This window comes from Ornithodoros turicata, chromosome 4 (assembly GCF_037126465.1).
Source record: "Ornithodoros turicata isolate Travis chromosome 4, ASM3712646v1, whole genome shotgun sequence".
Classification (NCBI taxonomy): Eukaryota; Metazoa; Arthropoda; class Arachnida; order Ixodida; family Argasidae; genus Ornithodoros; species Ornithodoros turicata.
In genome coordinates this window covers 10,207,824-10,230,339 of record NC_088204.1, presented here as the reverse complement: position 1 = coordinate 10,230,339, position 22,516 = coordinate 10,207,824, and the positions used below count along the sequence as shown (strand labels likewise).

Genomic DNA, 22,516 nt, shown 5'->3' with positions numbered 1-22,516 from the left:
CTGGGTCGGGACTAACCTCTCCATATTTTTCTTTCTTTTCCAATCCAATCCAATCCAGATACGCCCCTTATACACTTGACTGGCTTTGCACTAGGCTTTCAGAGGTGTCTTAGGACACCCTGACAGGAGGCATCACGTGCCACGTGACCTTCTGACGCCATCCGCTCAAACGTTGCCTGCCTGCGTGCTGCTGATAAGGCCCAAGAAGGTCGAAACAGCTGTCCAGTACTGGCATGGCGACGTTTGACTTACAAAAATATTATCTCTTACCACTTTCACACGTTTACAGACACACACACAAACAAAGGAAAAGAGAACATTTTACTGCCGGAAAGGAGGTAGACGAGGCCGTGCTGGACTCTGGAAGATCGTGGGTTCGAATCCTACCATCTGAGGTTTTCCCTGGATTTTCCGGAAAACCTTCAAGACTATACTGTAGTAACAGTTCCGCTTGAGGTCGGCCTAGGACGCACACTGACCCTTCCTGATGTCCTCTCTCCGTCTGTTCACGTGTGTACGCCATTCATAGCTAGAGTTGTTTCGTGGCGCGCTAACACGCATCGTGACGGACACGCCAGAAACTGCAGCCCAAATGACAGCTAAAGGGAAACACCGGCAAAGGCACATATATTCTTGACACTGCGTCCGTCATAAGCGGCGGTGGTCAATATTTGCAGGCTTCTGCGGAACAAAGCCTGTGTAGCTCTGAGTGTGCGCTTCGAAGTGGATTCCTTATTTGTTCGATTCCGTCTTATTGCGTGGACATCTTAAGTGACGGTAAAAAAGCCGACAAATCACATATGGATGCGTTGTTATCGACAGGCACACGCGGACAAAGGGCATTGACGGGAGAGGATATTGGTGGGCTGTCATTCCAGGTCGATTGAAGCGTTTTCTCCTTCACACTTGAATTGGGAATCCGGTCGGATACTGTGACAGCAGCGTGTGCTCCAAATGCGGCGTCGTAGCGAACATTGAGCACGTCCTCACAGAATGTGAGCTCTACGAAACGGAGAGGCGGCAGCTCTGTACTCAGTTGAGTACTGCAAGCCGACAGACGTTCAACCTGTCAGAGCCACGTGTCAGACCACACCCATGTCAGAGCCACGTGCAGCACCGTCGATGCCTTCTGATGTTCTTGGAGTACCTCTAGTCTACCGGTTTTCTCCAGACGCTGTAGAGTCATCTCTGTAATCCAGAGTCATCCAAAGTCAGTGTCATCCAGAGTCATCCAAAGTTAGTGTCATCCAGAGTCATCCGGACGCTGTACAGCCGTGTATGTCAATGACCATTGGTGCTTCGAAGCGCCTCGCATCCACAAAAAGGCGCACTGCAGCCATAATCGACAGAGCAGTGTCGCTCAAAGGTCCCATGCTGCTTTTTGGCCGCGCGCTTGGTGTCGCGCGCATCTTTTAAAAATCGTCTATTCATTCCCTTCGTTGTCTATCACCGTTGTGGTCGTCCTCTCAAACTGCTGCGGCAGTGCTGTACTGTCCAGCGACAACCACGAGGGAAGAACGTTTGTTCCTCTTCAGGCCTTTTGAGATATCGGCGTACTGTGTCGGTATGGGACAAAAGTTTACGGGCCACTGCACAGGCATATTTCTTCATCGGAGTGGCCCCGTGCTGGCTACCCAGGAAGATATCGAATCAGAAACAGGTGACCGACAATTCTATCCACCTTTCAGTATGTGTGTTCGCTCCTGTTTGCTGCTAGGGTGTCGCTATAATGGAGAAATGCGACACTCCAGTGTTCCGTAAACTTTTGTCTCAAGCTGTACGTGTCTCACTGAGGCACTTTTGTGTCCCTGTTCTTGGTGGGACCTATCCTGGAATTTACATCCAGCAGCAGTTTTCCCGCGCTACCACTCTAAACCTTTTCACACCTTTAAATGTGTAAACTGGATATATACGTGCATCTAACAGTACAGCACCCTTTTTCGTTTCGAAGTATTTGTAGGTTGTAAATATGGTGTATTACACCATTTTTTCAGATCATCGTGATGAGGGTACGATAAAGGAAAGGGTGAATTTGGATGTTCAACACCAAAAATAATTTATTCACTCTGCATTGAAGACAAATCAAACGCATGATGTGGATTGCAGTATATCAACCACATGTGTTCTTCCTGAACAGGGTTTCTTGCGCCAACTGCACACAGTTTTACTTGCTGCTGTTAATTATAGAATGTTTGATGCTCAACACACGAGGTATGGACGTCACGCATGCTAACAGGAAGTACACAGCCGCTCGAGGATGGCGCACCGGCCGTCACAGTCTATAGAATTAGACATTACTAGCAGCATGATCACTTCCCCAAAAGAACCTCAGGTAGTCGAAATTATCCGCGGACCTACCCAGCGGCACGTGCAGCATGTCGTGCACACTAAGCAGGCAAAGCTTACGCGTAGCATCGCATCACCATTCTAATTATTATTTATCACTTTCCCAGTGTTGTCTTTCTGTGAGCGCTTTTTCTCCTATCTCTACCGTGCGTGAGAGTGTGATTTAGGCGCTGTGATCCTATACGCAGCACCAGAGCGTGAGAGCGTGCACACTAGACGTTCTTCATTATGCATTCTGTTATCAGGTTCAGGTTCGCCTAATCCCTTTTAAAGCAGGGCGAATACCAAGGGCATGCTATCACAGGCGGAAACAAGACGGCGAATCGTCTCAACGAAGTCGCTTTCCCGAATGAAATGCATATTCTAGCACCGGTTAGGCTTAACATGGCGTACGCGATCGAGCGACAGAAATACAAACGAAGCAACATTGGTTAGTTTATGGTTAATTGAAACTTATGGTGCATGTAGTGAGACCAAGGTTAGTTCAAATTCCTTGAATACAGTTTCCAGCGTCCCGTATGCGGTGCCAGCAGAAACAGAGAAGCAAATGTTTCGACAGTATATTTGCCCTACATTACGCGGCGTTATAGCTTCCTGCCGGTGCGCGATCAGGCTACGTGACGTCACGAAAACGTCATCAATTACGTCATGGTTACTGGAGCATGCGCTACTTGCATCGATCATGCTGCGAGTAAAGCTTGGTTACATCGCCGCCATGATAGACGCTTTAGCCTTATGTTTACCTTCTCTTTTTATCTTTGTCTTATCTTAGCTCTATCCTTATGAAAAAAATAAAAAAAATAAAGAGACCCATAAGGGTGTTTTCACATGACGTCAAACGAACGCGTTTCACCGCCATGGTGGTGGTCACTTTTTCGGCGCAGCTGCCGAGGTTATCTAGCATTTGCTCGAAAACGAAGTCTTGAATGGTGTTTTTAACTCCGGTCGCGTCCGTACCCTTCTTTTATTCCAAAGACGCTTCTTCATTGTCTCACATTTTCTTTTGTGAAAACTACGGTTGTCACACTGAAAAACAGCGCAGTTTGTCATCTTTAAATGCCGCTAGCACGAAAAGTGACCACCAGTGGGAGGAGCTTACGGGCACGCCACGTCACTGCCACGCCACCATATGACGTAGGCGAAAACTCCCTACACTTGTTAACGAACGGTACCTCGTGCTAGCTCCATACTCTGTTCCCCCATGTGCCGACATAGAAGGTTTACACAGCACAACACCCTTTCCTAACAGGAAGCAACCCAACCGCACCTGATGATAGCACATAAGACGAACGCACTTCAAACAGAGACGGCTTGGATTGAATTGGATACCAGGAAAGCAGAGGCAGCGGAGAAGGCACGTGACCTATCTGTCATGGCGGCTCCGGGACTTGGACGTTGGGAGAGGGCATCACCCATGCTTGCAAATCAATCCTTTTCCTTCTTCCCTTTCTCGTTCTCCCAACTTATCTTGTAACCTTTGCTCTTATGATTTCTATGACTGGAGCAGACAGCAATAAGGCTCCACGTGGCACCATCCAAGGCGAAGGTGGGTTATATCCCCGAGGAGGTTATATACTAAATCTGAAACTCTTGAAAAACCTCCTTGGATATCCCCCCCCCCCCCCTATATAAGAAAAAGAGTGGTCACGATGACGATGCTGATTGGTTTGCGGGACAATAATGTTTATGCGTATGACGACTGCATTTCGCGAATAACGACCGGTCGAATGGTTCCTGTTATGTTCAACCGTTATGTTTCGTGCAGAATGCAGTTCACTTCGAACATTTCCATCAATTACGATGAGACACATACGGAACAGCGCATAAAATGCAGAATAACGACGGAGAAATATTCCTATGCGGCCCTTGAACCATAACGTAATGCGTCGCTTCCCCTCTGCTTAGCTATAAGTGCGACTTATGAGTTCTTCCGGAAGGAGGAGCATTCATGTGGGAACAACAGCTGTGCACGTCCACATTTCCGTTGCCTGATCGATGATACAGCGAAAGAGAAGAAATGTGCTTTCATGTCGCATCTTCGGCAAAACTTATGCGACATAAACGCGTGAGTGGCGAGGCACAATGCCGAAAAACTCTTTTGAAAGCTTTCGGGTGGGAACAGACGCAAAGCAACATGTATATACGCGCATCGACCGAGCCGAGATATGTGGTCAGCTTCAATACAAAACGGGGGGGGGGGGGGTCTGTTTATTATACATATGTATATATAAATAGGACGGCTCAATAGAAAAAGAATGAATATAACTGGTAGGCGTAGTAGAGTTGTTCAAGGCACGGTTTAATCATAAAATACGCCGCTGGATTGCAAAGCCATTGTGTCGTAATTTAATATTACTATATATATATAGTCAATTACTAACTTTGCATAGCGTAATAATAATACTACTACTACTAATAATAATAGTAATAATAATAATAATAAAAAGTAATTACGAGGGCTCTCTGCGTCGGAGAGGTCCACGAGGTTTTAAGGCAGGTAGTTAATAAATAATTCAGGATCACGTTAATTACGTGAATTTAATTTATTTAACCCTACACTAGACGCGTACCACGCCGAAACGTTACCTGGGCTTTGTTAAGTGTCAGCAACATGAACTATTGGAGACACGTAAATTCTATGTAAAAACTATAAAAAGACCGATCAAGTATTATTCTATAAGAGTCAACAAAAACTGAGCTCTGCTCTTCCTCGGAACGACTCTCTAATAACTGAAAATTCGTCTAGAATGCTAGAATACTAATTGTACTACAGGAACGCCGTGTTCCGCTCGCGAAGTGGTACTTGCGAGTTGACTTGGAGTGTACAAAGTCCGGTGGCTTCGACAGACAATGAAGGACACTCTTGAAAGAGTGCACATATATCATTGAGCAGTGAAGGAATTGAGAGGGACTCCGTTCTCAAACTGTTTCAATCCTACGCCGTGAGATCAATACTGTCCAGGTACATCACTTCCAACGTTTCAGAATGACCTTTGTGTTACCTAGAGGTACTGTCACAGTGCAGTGCGTCCCTGAAAACGTGTCACTAAATTATAATAAAAACCTACGCCACCTGGAATCATGCCGTCAACGGCATTTGCTCTTACTAGGTTTTTCCAGAGTTGTACGTAACGCGTTACTAGTAATCAATTACTTTTTCCAGTAATTTTTTAACGTAATCAATTAATTTTGTGAGCAAGTAATTTTCCAAGTAATCTGATTACAATTTTCGGTAATCAATTACTGAGTAATCGATTACCTTTTTAACCTTATGTCAACAATGGCAACCCCTTTTCGGCAAGCCAATCTGTTCTTCTGTTCCACCACGAGTTCGACTTTAGCAATTCGCAATTATCATATCATTTATCATCGCTTCATCATATCATTATCATCGCAATTATCATATCACTGTGGCGTGCATGGAACACGTGTGGACTAGAGACGGGCGTCACAGTGACCTCTGCAGAGGTCAGATGTCAGATGTCGCCAACGCCAGATGTCGCGACCTGTCGTTGGCAAAATAAAGCCACGTGCGTCGGCAGCAGCCGATCACGTGAATTGTTTTAATGGTTGTTTCCAATGCTGGATACAATTGCGCGAAAGAGATACGAAGGAAAACTTCATGTGCGAGGCAGATGCTATACTGTGACCTCTCCTCGCCAGAACGCGAAAACCACGAAGTTCCACGACGGCAGCAACGACGTGCGCTTGTTTTGCCAACGATCCACTCTTTCCCCAATCTCATGATATCTTGATATGACGTGGGGCACCGCTACGGTATAGGGACAGTGGCTACAGTCAGCTGTACAGTAGCACCACCTTGCGTGAGTTTCGTTCTGCGTAGTATCACCATCTGGAACTGCAATAAGGAACAAAACTTCCCCGAACCACAAGAGCAGAGATGAAAGAGAAGACGCATGGTCCCCAGAAGGCAAACGGTGAAATGAAATATAGTACAAAGTATGAAGCATCTCGAGGAAAACTTTAATATACGAGCTTTAGCGTGGAGAGCACACGCTTCTTCAGGCATCCACGAAACAACAACAACAACAACAATAGATGATGACGATGAGATGGGCTGTGTTTCTCCAAGCCCGAAGTTTCTCCAAGCCCGTGCTTCTTCATGCTCTGTACTATATTTCACGACAACCACAAGACAAGAATATCTCTTGCGCACAATTACCTCCCTTCTTGGCTTCTCTATCTTATGTGGCCTCAGAGCTAATACACAGCCCAGACTATTTATGCGGCACCAGATGGTGCGCTGACGTATTAATAAAAAGTGGTAGATCAATTGCCGCAAATCTCAGGGGACACCGCACCGGCAACTACGTGACCTGTACCCCCCCACCCGCAGGCAACGCTGTAAGTCGGAAGGAACAAGGGGAAAAATCCCAATATCTGGCGTAGATGCCACGAAAAGCTCGGGCAGCCTCCTCGGATATGACGACGGGAAGAAGAAGAAGGAGGAGAAAAGAATGCGACGGATTCTTTCTTTGCCCGGAGCGATTTGGCGGAGAAGACTTGTACGTGTGCCTACTTCTACAGCATTGTGCTTCAGTCACTTCGTAATTGCGTACAGATAGAGAGTTATTAACGAGAACCGAGTACCATTACTAACGCTTCTATATACTGTTTCGCGTAAAGAAAAGCGCGGATGGTACATATTTGGAAGAGAAGGTTATTTCCAATAGGTTGGCTTTACGGTTTGGTGGAAGAAAAAAAGGCCCAGTGCGGCGGCTCGCGAAGAGGGAAGTCTATGCCCCACTTCCCCTAATTGGAAGAGGAAAGAAAGCGAATAAAAGAACAATGGCCGAAACATGGATATATTTGCAAACGTTGTAATGAACGGCGAGAGTTAGACGAAGGAAGAGTTACGTCTAGCAAATAGGAAGGATCATCTTCATCATCATCAACATCTGCATCATCCGTGATCAAGAGGTGTCGGCCAGCACAAGAAAACTCTGGATCGCCAAGGGTGTCCGGGCTGTGTGCCAGTAACGACGAGCGCGCAACTAAGCATGCCGGACTAATTATGTGCAAAGAAGTTTGTACACTCTTTGACAAACAGAAAAGGGAGAGATAGAGAGAAAGGAGTAAAGTTGGGAGTAACTGCGGCTTCTAGTCCTCTAGATTGCGATTACTCCGCATTTTAGTCCCCCGGTCTTGAAATTTACTCCCCACCGCTACAGACAGTTACTAAACTTCGTATACACAGCAGAGGCTTGACCTAGCAATCCTGTTACTTACACTGTACGTAATTCTACTGTTGCAAATAAAGACTTCTGCTTCTTCTTCTTCTTCTATAAAATTTCCTTGCATTTAGTCATTTAGCAATAGTAGATAGGCGAATGAAGTTGCTGCAATGCATGTAGTCCCCGAATTGACTGAAATTACTCATGTTTTTCTTAGAGTGTATTTTTATGCCAAAAACGGGTAAAAAAGCGTAAGAGAGCATGCGACGTGTGAAATATCATTGATGTGACCAGCGAAGGCTTCCTTACTCTAGAAAAAGAAAAGATATAAATGAGATATATTGGAAAAGATATTGAATTAAGATAGATAGAAAAAAATACTTTCTTGTTTTGTTTCAGTTAGTCAAATCAGTTTGACATCAAATGCAGGCACAAACCTACGCTTGACCGTTCCCCGCACAATCTGGAATTAACATTCAATACGAATATAGTTTAGACTGCCACATTTATTGTTCCAGCGTCAACGATCAAGTAGCTACAACGCTAAGCACTACACTATGTGTGCACAGTAACACCCACCCATGGTTCAATAACCTCTTCTCAAGAATCATGACGACGCCAATGTTTAGGGATAATTTTGTCGTGCGTCTATCGCTTATTATGGGTATAGGAAGGAAATGCATCCCACGCTAAACAAGTTTTATATCGGCGACGGGCTTTATTTACAAGTTGTAAATCCCTCTCATACATATTCAAGAGTCGTCCATCACAGTGGGATCCTTTTCCTTGTCGTCTGCTTCGATTTTAAAAAAAGCCCATTCTTCGTAGGTGGCGCGATGATAGAATAAGGCTGAAACGAAACTGGTTCCAGATCGCAACCCCTCTACTAGAAACTCCAAACTTTCGGCAGAGTGCTGTTGTTGATTTAGATGCACATTCTGTTGACATCAGCTTCCAGGTATACAATACGACCCAAAATGGAACTCTATATGAGAAAGAGAATGTTTCTTTCATGTCACGTCTGACTGACGCTGGAACATTACGCACAGCGCATTCTGGGAAAAAGAAGAGAGTATAAGAAAAGAAAGAAGAATAAGCCTGCACGTTGTTTATAAACAGGTTCGATCATGGGCTTCCGACAAGCTCGTAAGCGAGATTCCCGGTCTTGGGCGTGATCTGGCGTCGACAAGTCATCATGTTGTGAATGCATCTCTCTTATACGGGCTCTTATACGGGACAAAGGAGAACACAGCGGTGATATGAATAAATAACAGCACGCACTTCTGTTCACGTGAGGAGCTTTGGGTACAATGTACGGGTACAATTTGGGTACGATTTCTGTGTAGAGAATCATTATCTCGGTGTGTTACACTCGCTTTTTTTTGCTTCTGGTGGGGCAGCGGTTGTGTAATTGGTTGGATCTGGATGGAGTTGGACATTGGAATGTCTGAAACATAGAAGTTACACGATCAATAGCATCTGTCATCAATAGGCTCCGGTTGAATGTTCCCTATACACAGTTCATCGCCTCCGGAAGCTTCCCAATTGTTGTGAGTGGATCGTTCGCAGAAGAAGATCCTTGATGTGTGTACAGTGATTGTCGTCGAGCCTCGTAGTCATTGTTGGCCCGCTTATACTGTATAAGAGAATCTACAAGAGAAAAACGAAGTATCCTTCTCCGCGCAGTTTTTGAAGTCAGCTAATCTTATTGATGTCCTGTGTAATCACCGTGTCTTGATAGCGATGCTGTAGCGTCGTCAGGCTTACTCTCTGACAATTTGTATATACATCGTTTTTTTTTTAGAACTGACCTATTCATTCATTTCCTCCTTCTGGTTTTATCTGTCTGATTTTGTCTACACGAGGTTTACCGTTCATGCTGTTTTACCGCATGTTTCACCGCTGTTTTACACCAAAACCTCCTGCTCCCCTCCCCCGTCCTGTCTGCGTTCGTGCATGTGGTGTGGTTCTCTCTGCGTGTGGTGTGATCCGCTGTGGTGTGGTGCGCGAGGAGTATGGTATAGTTTGTTTTTTATTTTTAATTCCGCGTTAGCGCCGCGAAGCAACTGTGGCTATGAGCGGCGTACAGACGTGGACAGATGGAGAGAGGACAGCAGGAAGGAGTGGGGGACAGGGGGGTTAGTATGCGTCCTGTGCCGACTTCAGGGAGAACTGTGCGACATTCGCCTGGAATGTATTCGGAAAACCCAGGGAAAACCTCAGACAGCACAGCTGGTGACAGGATTCGAACCCGTGTCACCTCCTAGTCTCGGCGTGGAGCCACTATGCCACGGGAGCTGGTATATGGTGTAGTCGTGCATGTGGTGTGGTACGTGTGCTGTGGTGCGGAGTGGTGTTGTGTGTGCGGTGGGGCCTATGTAGCGACGAAAGTGTCTGCACCACCCCTCAGCAGCTGCCGCTGCTAATTCGTGTTGAATGCAAGCGTTAACTGTACCTCAATTTTTCTTTCCTCTTTTGTTGTTCACGCGTATTTTTCGAAAGTACGACTACAAACCAGCCCTGAACCCGTCAGCACTACTATCTTCATCTTTTTTTTTTTTTTTTTCTGTATCATGTGATATAATCTAACCTCACACACAGAAGTAAGGCGAGTTGAGTTTGGTTTCCTCGTTGTTACCGTTTTGTGCATCTGTCTCGTGTGAGAACATGAGAAAGCGCGGTGCCTGAAAACACGATACCCGAATACATCGCACGCGTTCGGAACTGGTGGAGAGTTACACGTGATGCGGAGGAAAAGTTTTACGCCGGGCAACGGCTACAGGCATGAATGACGTCACTGTGATCAGGAAATGGATCAGTTTCGACCTCCCCATGGTTCTTTAACGTGCGGTAAAAAGTCAGTGCACGACATTAAGGAGCAGTTTCGTTTTTCGTCGTAAACGGCGTATACGCGTTGCGACAATTTTGTCTCTGCACAAGGGAGAGAGGTTAAGGGGGTGAGAACCCACGTGACGAACTGTCCGTCCACTCACAAGGCCGCAATAAGGGGGTATTCGTGGACCCGCATGGGTCCACGGAAGACGCCACGTGCGCCTCTCCTTGAAATGTTGCCCCTTATTCGGGAGAGGGACCAATGAGGTAGCTCCACGTGCAATAGGGGAAAGGAGGAAACTGAGGAGCTGCGCAAATAGCTGACCTACTTGTTTAGCGTATTGTGCAGAAAGTAACCTTCACTCTTGCTCAAGAACGATTATCATGGGTGGCCTATAGCGCGCGAGAGCAATCTTTGATCTGCATACCCTCAGGGTCCCCTCAGTTTCTTCAAAGATCCCGTAAGGGAATGAGTGGTGCTGACGTCACTCCGTGACGTAGAGAGTCCGCCTCCAATAGCACCTCGCTGTGTCCGTAAATAACAATTCTTCAGTCTGAAATGAGACCTTGCGCGTGCTCGCTACGCTGATGCTGCGTCACACGGGCCTGACTACGTCACGCCAAGGGATAGGCTGGGCCTCCGCCTCGTCCCGGTCGCCCCGCCCCGCTCATGACTGCTTCTTCAGGGCGTTCTTGCAAATTTCATTGCGCACTGACGAGACACCGCACAACGAAAATATAATGCAATGCGGAGGAGTGTTTCGAGCAATGGGTTCGATTCCACTCCCTTGTTCCTTTTAAAAGCATGGGAGGCACCTCGAACATGTAGTATTGGTCTTTTTCTTTTTTACCGCGTGACATGAACATTCTATATCCAGGAACTGTCACCCAATATGTGAACCTTTGTGAACCGCACATTTCCCGATAATATTAGTTTCCAAGAGTAAGCGCAGCGGCGGAGATCTCTCTCAGCTCCTTCGGGCGCGTCGTAACGTCAGATCTCCGAGCACTTTTATTGGCTGCCGAGAATCGTCTGCTACGGCGAGGGAGCAAGGCGACAGCTGGACTGCCCTGCGTCAGTACCCAAATACAATCGCAAAAAGGAAAATAAATAAAAAAGGAAAAGAAGAAGAAGAAGATAAGGCGCGTGCCTCACTATTGGGCGGACGACGTTACATTGCGGGCTTGCAAGAGAGAAGAGGATCTTTTTCTAATTGTACTTTTTTTTTTATTTCGCGTTAACGCAGCGAAGCAACTGTGGCTATGAGCGACGTACAGATGTGGACAGCAGGAAGGAATGGAGGACAGGGCGATTAGCATGCGTCCTGGGCCGACTTCGCAGGGAACTGTGCCGACATTCGTCTCGAAAGTCTTTCGGAAAACCAAAGGAAAACCTCAGACAGCACAGCCGGTGGTAGGACTCGAACCCACGACCTCCCAGGCTTCAGCACGGCCTTGGTTTCCACCAACGAACAGGACGCTTAAACCCGCTCGTCCATGCCTCTGGTGACCGCGAAATTGAAAGCTCTCTTGTGCACCAGGACTGCACGGGGCACTTCAACTTTTTTGTGCGTATGTGTCTACCACGGCTATAGTAATCCTGACTTCTACTCTCGCTTACGTATTTTTTTAACGAGCCCTTCCATGCTCCTGTAATGCGGCTCTTTTTGCAAAGTGTTAGCAGAATATGTATCGGACAACTACCGCCCTGGCCAGTGTCAGTACAATACAACGTTGGAGATGAAAACAGCGAGTAGTAGTGTTCGACGACAGTTCTTATACGACAGAAGAAGATGACAGCTTACGTTTTATAAAAAAAGAAAGAAAGGAAATTCTTCTGTTCTCTTACATCAGGGAATAAAAGCAAGAACAACATTTTCCGGTGAGACGCTCTCAAACCGCGACGCCAACCGTAAATAAAACGAGCCTTCACTCCATTTCCCGTCGCGATGCAATCTTATAACGGCGCTTAAAATAGAAGGCGAATCTTATTGATCATAAAGATACACACTCCTCTAGAAATCTTTCAGTACACGCGGTGCAACTCGTATGGGGAACAGTCCCTGGTCCCTCATACATATCCGGTGGGGTTTAGGTCTTTTCCATCGGATTGAAGGCTTCAAAGTGACTCCCATAAAAATAGCAAGAAGCCAATATTTCGCGAGGACAATAGGATTCGGGGATAGGAGTTTGTAGTGGGCGGTTTCTCGCGACAGAGGGAAGTGTTGAGGCAAACAAAAAAGTAGGTCACCGGTGTCGTGTTTCAGAATCCTGATGTTAGGGAGATAAAATAGGGTTTTGAGCCGCGATGAAGTATGCACTTCCGTTAGGAAGTATATGAGCCCAAGTACATGTTTTGACTGTTATCGCTCGGGTCAGATGACAATTCCAACGAGATAAGGATGCCGAATGCATTTTGAGGATGATCGCTGTTTGTTGAACGGCAAATTTTGACGTAAAGAAACCGTAAAAGCGTAATATATAGACCTTGTCGCGTTACTCTCAAACCACCAGTCTCCGTGCGCTCCTAAGCCTCGCTCCCAGCAACGACACAATTGGGGTGGTCTGCCAAAATCGCCTCTTCTCGTTGGGATGAATACTGGTGGCAGCCGTCTTTAAAACATTACGTATAACTGGTCATCCGGTAAATGTCTGTGTGGCGTATCAACGTTCGAAAGATCAAGGAAAAAGAAGATCGCCTGCTTCCGCGTGCGATATGCACGGTTGCTTACGTTAGGAGTTGCTGGCCGATGCGATACCTTTTCTACACCGGTTCCCGACCGGGAGAAAGTGAACGAACACGAAATGAAGACGAACATGAATGAACACACACACAGGGAAATGAAGGAACTCGGCAAACGGCACACCACACGTGCACAGTTCCTGTGACCACCACGGAGTGGCAGCACTAATGGCGGCGCTCATTCCTTGAATCGCGTTTTTGCGTATACGCTGTGCAAGTGCGTCTCTGCGCATGAGAGGAGGCAGTGAGAGGGAAGAGGGAGGGCGCCGCCGTAGCCAATGGGGCTTCCCGAGTGGAGTAACCGGGAGAGGAGATATGCGCAGAACGCTCGGTTACTTGCAGAGTGTATAGGTTAAAAGATTTTATGCCAGAAAAAAGAAAGAAGGCAACCTTAATCTCGAGAATAATCTCGATCGGTAATGCGGCAAAATGGATACTAAAGCGCGTGCGTGCTACAAATACGTGCGCTACAAATACGCTAAATACGTGCGCGCTACAAATGCACTGGTTTAGCACAATCACGAAAAATTTAGGAAGATGGCGGTATCCGTCACCGATTGTTGAGAGATCCTAGTTCTTTCTGCCAATGAGCAGTATAGAAGAAAAGGGTGGACTTTCTTCGGTGGAATTAAAAAAAAGTTTGACTTATATTTTTGTGTTACACGGTATATTACAGAAGAAAAAGAAAATAACTCTTTTAGATTCGCATCGGTAAGAAAAGGATCTCCGTACACTGTCACGTGACGGTATTTCACGTTTCTGCAATCCTAAAGCAGCACCATGACTGGTTACTGTCAAGTCATACCAACAAGAGAGGAAATACGGATATTATTGTTACGATCAACTGGGACGTCCTATACGCCCACCATTCTTGTTTCTGTTTGAATGTGACAAGATGACTTCGTTACTTGACGAATTCTGCTGAATAATGAATATGGATAATAATGAACCCCACAAAAAGAAAAAGAAAGAGAAGCACTGTCATGATAACTATTCTCAAGTCATGACTTGAAAACCCGAAAACCCTTGAAAACCCAGCTCGCTTGCTACCTAACTTTCCTTTCGTTATTCTCAACTGGTTGCTTGCGACAAAATCACCATCTTGTACTGGTCCCAACAACAACAACAACAACATATAAATTGATGATGATGAATGGTCACACATCACAGGCATCATGTCATTTTGAGTGGACATGCACGAATAATTATGTTAAAACCGAACCGAATACAAAGCGAACAGATATATAGCCGAAGGAAAGACGAAGCGAATAGGCGTATAGCCGGACATACACGGATATAAATATGTGTAAAGCATGTATACGCGATACATTCATAAGGATGAGAATATGAAGTAGTGCGCATTATGTTAGCCCTCCCTTGTGGAGTTTTCGTCCTACGTGTGTAGCTTCGGAACATTCGAAGTATATTCGGTGTAGAAGAAAAGTGGATTCGATTCGAAATTCGAACACACAATTGGATTCAAAAATCGAATCGAATATTAAATGATTCGCCTTTGTGTACGATCGAAAATTCGAATATTCGCCCTGGCCTAATTTTGAGGTCGTGTGGCTTTGCTTATATTCCGTTCTAGTGCTCGCCGGCATATTCCCATCAGCATAGAACCGACAGATTGAACGTATTTTGCCAGCGCATATTAAACGGTGCTTCTCACGTAACATGGCAGCTTATTCCTCCAAAGTATGAGTGCATCGCATCGGCTACGCGAGTCTTGGCACGCGTGTCGTTATCACATCTTTGGGAGTGGTCAGCAGAACGAGGCCTCACATGCAAATGCACGCGTTCCACTACCAGGGTAAATAAAACTAATTACCGAGGTCGAAAGAAGTTACAATACGACGCATAGAATCATCCACCGCATTGTTTCGGAAACAGTTTGCCCGCTGACCACAAGGGCGCCACCAGTATTGTCGCCACGTAGCCTATCTTGGCGTTCGTAAAGACACGTGACCTGTTCGGAATGCGTTGTGGTCACCTGGCACGCTATCGTCTTTGGACCCATACCCATACATGGTAGGGCACCGCTGCGTTACAGTCACTATTATTGTTTCTCTTTGTCAATTTTGTCACGAAGCAGCTGTCTGAAGTCAGTTCTGTTCCTGGCACGTCGCCAACATCCGTTACGAGCACGTTGCATTCCTGTCGCTGTTCCTTATGGAACGCGTGTCATCTTGTTGCTCCTCTCGGCTGCTCCTTGTATCTAAATAATCTGCAGTCGTAGGGAAAACGGGACTGTCTTCTTTTAAAAATAAAGCCAGTTTCAAATATAACTCACTTGTGCAGAGTTGGGGGCGGAAGTATCAAAGCAGTCACAGGCACGATGTCAACGGTTCCTGAAAGAGTTGACGGAACGTCAGAGGACTGATTAACGACTCCGTGGGCGGGCGGTGCTCGGAGCCACTAAGTGCTATGACACGCAAGACAAGGAAGTTGTCTTCAAGTATTTACTTCACAGAAGCGCAGGTCAAGCGTGATACGTAAGTTGTAATGTTGTAAATGTTGATAATAAGTAAGTTGTGATAAGTAAGTAACTATAACTGTCGTTAATGTACTTCAGAACGTTCGTTATTCTAACGGGTGGATCACGTCGTCTTATGGCCTGACGCTTTGTGACTCCGAGGCCTTCATTCCACAGATTCTTACGAAGCACAAAGAGACCAGAGTTCGGCACCCCCCCCCTTTTTTTTTCTTTGTCACATCACCATCACCAAGAGCCCGGCCACTATACATCCTGCTCAGGCCATTTTCACAGGGATTTTTTCCCCACGTGTACATTCAGGAATGAAAAGAACGTCTCACTGGAGAACCTCTCTCTCTCTCTTTTTCTGATTACCGTTATCGTTCTCAATTAATGCCCAAGAAATGTTTCTTTCGCTTTACTATGCTGTATCATCGGGATGTCGCCAGAGAAATAACGAATTTTTTTTTTACAATCTCTTCAAATAAATAAATAAATATTTATTTAGTTATGCTTCTTCATTAAGTTATCAGAGTTCTATTCATCGTGTGAGGAAGACACCATCACTCACGACTGTCGATCGTGACACATATTCCTTCGGATTCAGCTATTCTCCTCTGACTTCGGGTTTATTAAGCTCTTACTCTTCTGTATATTCCGAATGACTGTATATGAGGAAAAAATATATGTATATATATATATATATATATATATATATATATATATATGTATATATATATGTATATGAGGGAAAAAGGAGGAAGACGACGAGGTGGTAAGACGTGCACTGTTGCTGCTCTGTTGTTGTTAGGCCTAACCGAATTCTTTCCTTTATAATTTTTTTTCACTTTTCGTTGCTTGTAACTGGCACTTTGTGGTTGGTGTTGCGAAGCCGTGTCTCCCGGTTGAGACACCGGCTAAGCTAAAATGTACGACAACCAAGATGACCGCATCTTGGTGTTCAAAGTGCGAGCCCCGCAGGGTTATTTCGGAAAAGATGTGTTGGATGCTTGTAAACGTGTCGCGCCTGGTAAAGTTCGTGGTGCGCAGAATCAAGGGTATGGTTATTATGAGGTGGTAATGAATGATTTGGAAGGAGTGAGGTTGCTTAAGGAGGAAGGATCGGTTGTGATTGGGGGGAAAAAAGTTGATGCGTTTTATTTGGGAGCAAAGATGAGGAGGGTCACGGTGTTCAGGTACCCGATTGATTATCCTGACACAGACTTAGAGAAGGAACTTGGGAACTACGGTGTTGTAATTAAGACACAGAGGGAGAAGTACGGTGGTGACCACGACGACTGCGAGACGGGTACGCGTTTCGTTCTCATGGAGCTTAGAGGGGAACTTCCCAACTTTTTGACGGTGAGAGGGACCCGTGTTGAATGTCTGTACCACGGGGTTACTCGAAGGTGTGCTAAGTGTGACGCGACAGACCATTTAGCTCGTGACTGTAAGGCCCTTAGATGCCGGTGGTGTAGCTCCTTCTATGAAGGAGAATGTGGGAAGTGTAAGGCAGCAAAGGAGAGGAAACGGAACGTCCCAGCCGACGTTAGAGATTCGGTGTGGGGAGGAGTTCCTGATCCTGTTCACACTCCGTGGATTTCCGACGAGAATTTTCCTTGTTTGGGAAACACGGACAAGGACAAGGAGGGGAACAATGGTGTCGCTCAGGATGTGGAAAATTCGGTAGATGTGGATGATGGCGGTGAAAATTCGGTAGAAATGCAGGAAAATATCGCGGGAAAAGAAGATAAAGAAAATCAGCGCGCACTTCAGGAGGAAAGTGCAGTGGTTCATCAGCTTCAGCATCAGAACAAGCAAGATGCTGAGGATGACGAAAGCCAGGGTACGGAGGAGCCGGAGGATGTAGAAGGGTGTAGTAGGGTGGACATAAAGGAAGTTGAGGTGCTCGAAAATCGCTCTAGTGGGGACCCAGGGAATGTGTCGGACGCATCAACCACCCCAACGCTTTGTGCGTCTCCTGGGTCAAATAACGAGGCGTCGGATAGTGGAGAGAGCGTAGCTACTCTGGTATCTGAAAGTGAAGGGCGTGTGAGTGACAGTAGTGAGAGGAATGATAGGGGTATGACTTTGAAAAGGAGGAGGATATCGAAGAGAAGGAAGAGGGCGGGTAAATGCGCCTAAGGTGCGTGTCTAGATGAGATTGCTGTTCTCCGACGTGTTTTTCTTGAACCCTTCCCCGACTTCGTCAATGACTTTCAAATTATTAACGTTTAATGTAAGGGGATTTAGAAGTAGAGTGAAACAAAACGAAGTCATTGACCTAGCAAGGTTTTTAGGCGTGAATTGTATATTCATTCAAGAATCGCATTGGCACAAACAGCTGGAGGCAAAAGACTTTGACAGATATTTCAACACATTGTCTTATTGGAGCTACGGAACTCATAACTCACGAGGGGTCGGCATTATCTTCTTAAAACCAAGAGAGGTCAAAGTTATCAAGTTTGAGAAAGACCTGCACGGGAGAATAGTAACCGTAGACATAGATAATGATGGCACGTTGCTTAGGCTGATCAATATATATGGGCCAAATAAAGCAAATGAGTCGGGGGAGTTTTATAGAGATGAGCTTCCTTACTATTTCATTGGAGCTTACAGTTTCATTGTGGGAGGTGATTTCAACTGTGTAATTGATGCAAAAGATACATCATCGGGTGTACATAAAAACGTTTCTGGAGCTGCAGAGTTGCGGCAGGCTATAGATGCTTTTAAGTTGGCAGACGCTTGGACACTTGCTAGAGGAGGAGGAAATGGGTTCACACGACTAAATAAATTGGGGGGAAGTAGACTAGACAGAATTTATGTGTCAAGTCACTTGTTGGGTAATGTAGAAAATATTCAGACGATGGAGACCATTGACATCTCTGATCATAAGGGAGTTTTAGTTGAATTGACAAAAGTGGGTTTTCCAGGCTCCCGACACCCCTGGCGCATGAACACCAAATTACTGCAGTGTCCAGAAATTCATGCGGACATACAGACCTTAATTGAGAGAGCGGTCCGGGAGAGTGACAGTACATTTGCTTGGTGGGTAAAACTCAAAGATGACATCAGGAACTGTCTGAGAGCCTGGGGCCGGAAAAAGGCCCATGAGAAGCGTGCTTTGACATGCAGACTTCAGGCACATCTGCGCCAACTTCAACAAACTGGCACTGGGTTTCTTTCCGGTGTGACATTTTCTTCTGCCAACGATCACCTGGCACTCCTGAGGGAGGAGCGGTGGGAGGCAGTAAGGTATTTGGCGGCGAAAAATAAAATTGAGAAGGAAGCCTGGTGCTCCCGAAGGCTCCTCTCCAAACATCTTTCTTCAGCTCAGCCACCAATGGAGGCTCTAATGAAAAACGGCAGCAGAATCACTGGTCAGAGACAAATAGCTGAAATGGCCAGAGAGTTCTTCTCAGACTTGTACGGGGGAGACCTCACAGAGTCGGACCGTTTCCGTTCCGATTACACCCGCAGGGGTGTTGAACTGAACTGCGAGGAGGTTGTTCAGGTTGTCCGTAGCCTGAAAAACAGAAAAGCACCTGGACCCGATGGGTTGCCTGCTGAGTTCTACAAGCAGTATTGGAACCTCCTGGGTCCCTCTCTGGTTAAGGTGCTTAACAACTCTCTAAAACAGGGATCACTACCAGACGAGTTTATGGAGGGAACCGTTACTTTGTTATGCAAGGATCCCCAGCGAAAGGAGCAGTTGGGAGCCTGGAGGCCGATAACACTTTTAAACGTAGACTACAAAATTCTAGCAAAGGTTCTAGTAAAGAGGCTACAAAAAAACATGGAAAACTGGATATCTCCATTTCAGGGGGCTGCAGTCGGTGGTCGAAAAATACAGGACAAACTTTGGGAAATCAGGGATGTAATACAGTGGTTAGCGGAGAGGGACGTACGAAGTATTTTAATGGCCTTTGACCAAGAAAAGGCCTTTGATAGGTTGAAACATGCGTTTTTGAGGGAAACGCTAGAACAAGTCGAAGCAGAAAATGAAATAGTAATCACTATAGGAGCGATGTATAGAGGATGCAAGAGCAGGTTGCTCATCAACGGTTGTCTAGGGAAGGAATTTACTATTCGAAGAGGTGTAAGGCAGGGTTGCCCTCTTTCTCCTCTTTTGTACGTCCTGGCATTTGATCGCCTCTTGCGAGAGCTCTATCAGTGTTCATCAATCAAGGGAGTGGGAATACCTGGCTCAGCACAGACAAAGACAATAGTCGCCTATGCAGACGACTTGTCAATGATTGTTCAGAGTGAAAAGGACGTGGAGAACGCATTGCAGGTTTTAGAAGAATATGGGACAAGAAGTGGAGCGAAAATTAACAAAGAGAAATCGAAAATGCTGTACATGGGGGGCGAGTACCCAAGGAGAGATCTAGGGCTCAGAGTTGTTGATGAAGTAAAAATTTTAGGTATCCTATTTGATAAGCATGGAGCGTCTTGCAAGAATTGGTCCTACTTGAAGGCAGCAGTCGAAAAGATTATGAACGATCACGACGAGCCTGCAATGTCACTGATGGCTAGAGCACAGGTCATTAAAGCGATCGTGGTGCCAAAGTACACATACTTGTTCTCGGTCATTCACCCATCTCGGGATGTATGCCGAGGAATAGAGAGATGTTGTTTTAGCTTCATTTGGAGTGGAAAGACCCAGTGGGTGGCGCAAGAAAGATTAAAGCTTCCAATAGAGGATGGTGGCCTGCAAATTCCGGACTTTCGACATTTGGCACAGGCATACGCGGTACATGGAGCTTACAGGATGCTAACTCAGGAAGGTTCCGGGAAACTTTTATCGAGATTTTGGCTGGGCACTAACATAAAACTTTTCAGGCAAGAAAGCATTGATCATAGAGTCCCAATGTCTGAAAACCAGCCAAGACTATACAAAGTAGCGAAACAGGCTCTTGTACAGCTTAAAACGTTGAACAATAATAAGGACTATGGCGACTGCAAGGTCGTGGAAATATACAATGACTTGAGGAAAGAATTTGTTGAGAACTCCTCTTCCCAGATACCACGAGAGGGATGGAGAAGACTGAATAGTTTCTGGTTGGATAGTAAAAGGAAATCGCTGTTGTGGAGAATAGGGCATGGAGTACTACCTGTGAAAGACAGATTCTATTTATGGGGTAAGACCAGTAGACGGAACTGCGCGCTTTGTAGTCGCACAGAAACAGTAAAACATGCAATTTTTGAGTGTAAAGTGCCTGCATACCTGTGGTTATGCTTCAAAAAATATTTTGGATTAAGTAGTCTTACGTTTGAACAAGCTGTGGGGATCCACATTGGGCAAGTAGTTAAGAAGCAGCAGAGCTTCTATCTATTGGTCGCCGCAGAAATTGTCTATCAAGTGTGGCTTAATAGGTGTAGGGTTGTTCATGGAGGTGATTGTTGGAGCAAGGCGAAATTTAGAAATATTGTGAGCTATTATGTCCGCATGTGGCTTGGGAGGGAAAGGTTACGTTTGGGGCAGCGAAATTTCTTCAAACAGTGGCAGTGCAAAGGCTTCAGAGTGGTGGACGGGATCATCAAGTTCCACTTGAGCGAGTAAGTATGAATGAAATTATGTTTCCCGAGCATTTGAAGGCTTTCCAGGGGAGGGAATTGGGAAGATATGCGGGGCGGTTTAAATGTGAAGCACAGTGGTGTTGGCACTCCTCGAGAGTATACGATGGGATGCTGCACTTCAGTGCGATAGCAATGTGGCAATGTTTTAGAACTTGTCTCAGTTGTTGACTCAAGGATAGAAATAGGCGAGATACGAATAACAAGTGGGGTAACAAGCGGGATAAATGGTTAGGGAAAGCTTAGGAAGATGAGTACACAATCTTCTGTGGCTCATCTCATAGAGTCAACAATACAATGACTGTATATGGCTGGTCTTCCACGATGATGCCAATACATATATTCCGAATGATCATAAGTCGCGAATACCTTGAAGCCAGTCTTTCCACTAAATATGTATATCAGGTGTATTATATGAATGGATGGTAACGAAACAGTTTCAACAGGTTCCTGTTCCAAGGACTTCACCTGGAAGGTGAGGAAGGAAAGGTGCTTACGGGGAGGTCTAACCCTCACACTTAAAGCTCCGATTTCGTAAACCAACAGAAAATGCACAATCAAGACCGCGCCACAACACAGTTGTAATATATTGGCGCCGAGAAGTTTGGGAGTCGCCCCCTGGTGTCACAGGGATATGTTCCCGGGCAGTATTCGCACATTGCATTGCGTATCAAGGCATTGCACTTGTAACAGGCTGTCCAGCGTTGATATTTCCGGGTGATTCACGACGACAACGACATATGTGTTCCAAGTAAATCATTTCAATATGACCGTTTTTACTGTAAGTAACAGAAACGAAACCGAAACGAGGATCCCCACCAGGAGGCGGCACAGTGGCGTCCGCTAATGACAATGCATTGTATACAGTGTTGTCATCCCATAGTTCCCAAATCAAAACAGTATACGTGAGATGAGGGCGCCTGTTTCTCAGTAAGGACACCTTATACTCATAATGATAGATAATGATATAGTATACGGCCGGAGGTAAGAAGTATTAACGAGCCTGCCAGAAAATCATTTCTCGCAGTCAGAACAATTCATTACGCTGACTGTGTAATCAGGCATGTACATAATGGAATTATAAAAGGGCATAACCACTGTACAAGGCAACAATCAAGTTATGGGCGCCTTAACGCAACACATTATTATGCGAAACAATTATTATTATTGATGCCAATCCATGCTTGAAGCCCCCATACGTATAGTTTTTCTCATTTCTGTCTCCATGCAACTGCGGGAAATACTGTAGCGGTACGAAAAGCGTGAACGCATTACTTATTCTCATATTAAATGCGTGGTCGACTACCTCGCTTGTTGGCTATACACATTTACATTGTTCCATCTGAA

At 45.7% G+C, this 22,516-nt stretch overlaps 1 protein-coding gene across 2 annotated transcripts in view; it reads right to left on the bottom strand.

Annotated features, from left to right (window-relative positions):
• The window catches only part of LOC135391005 (QRFP-like peptide receptor), a 169,187-nt gene that overhangs the window by 80,624 nt on the left and 66,047 nt on the right, over positions 1-22,516 (bottom strand). The window contains exon 2 of one of the 2 annotated variants that reach the window (XR_010421848.1): positions 15,410-15,467. The exons of the other annotated variant lie outside the window; for it this stretch is intronic. The gene's annotated coding sequence lies outside the window, so the exon portion shown is untranslated. The remainder of the gene's footprint in view (positions 1-15,409; positions 15,468-22,516) is intronic. 2 annotated transcript variants of the gene reach the window in all.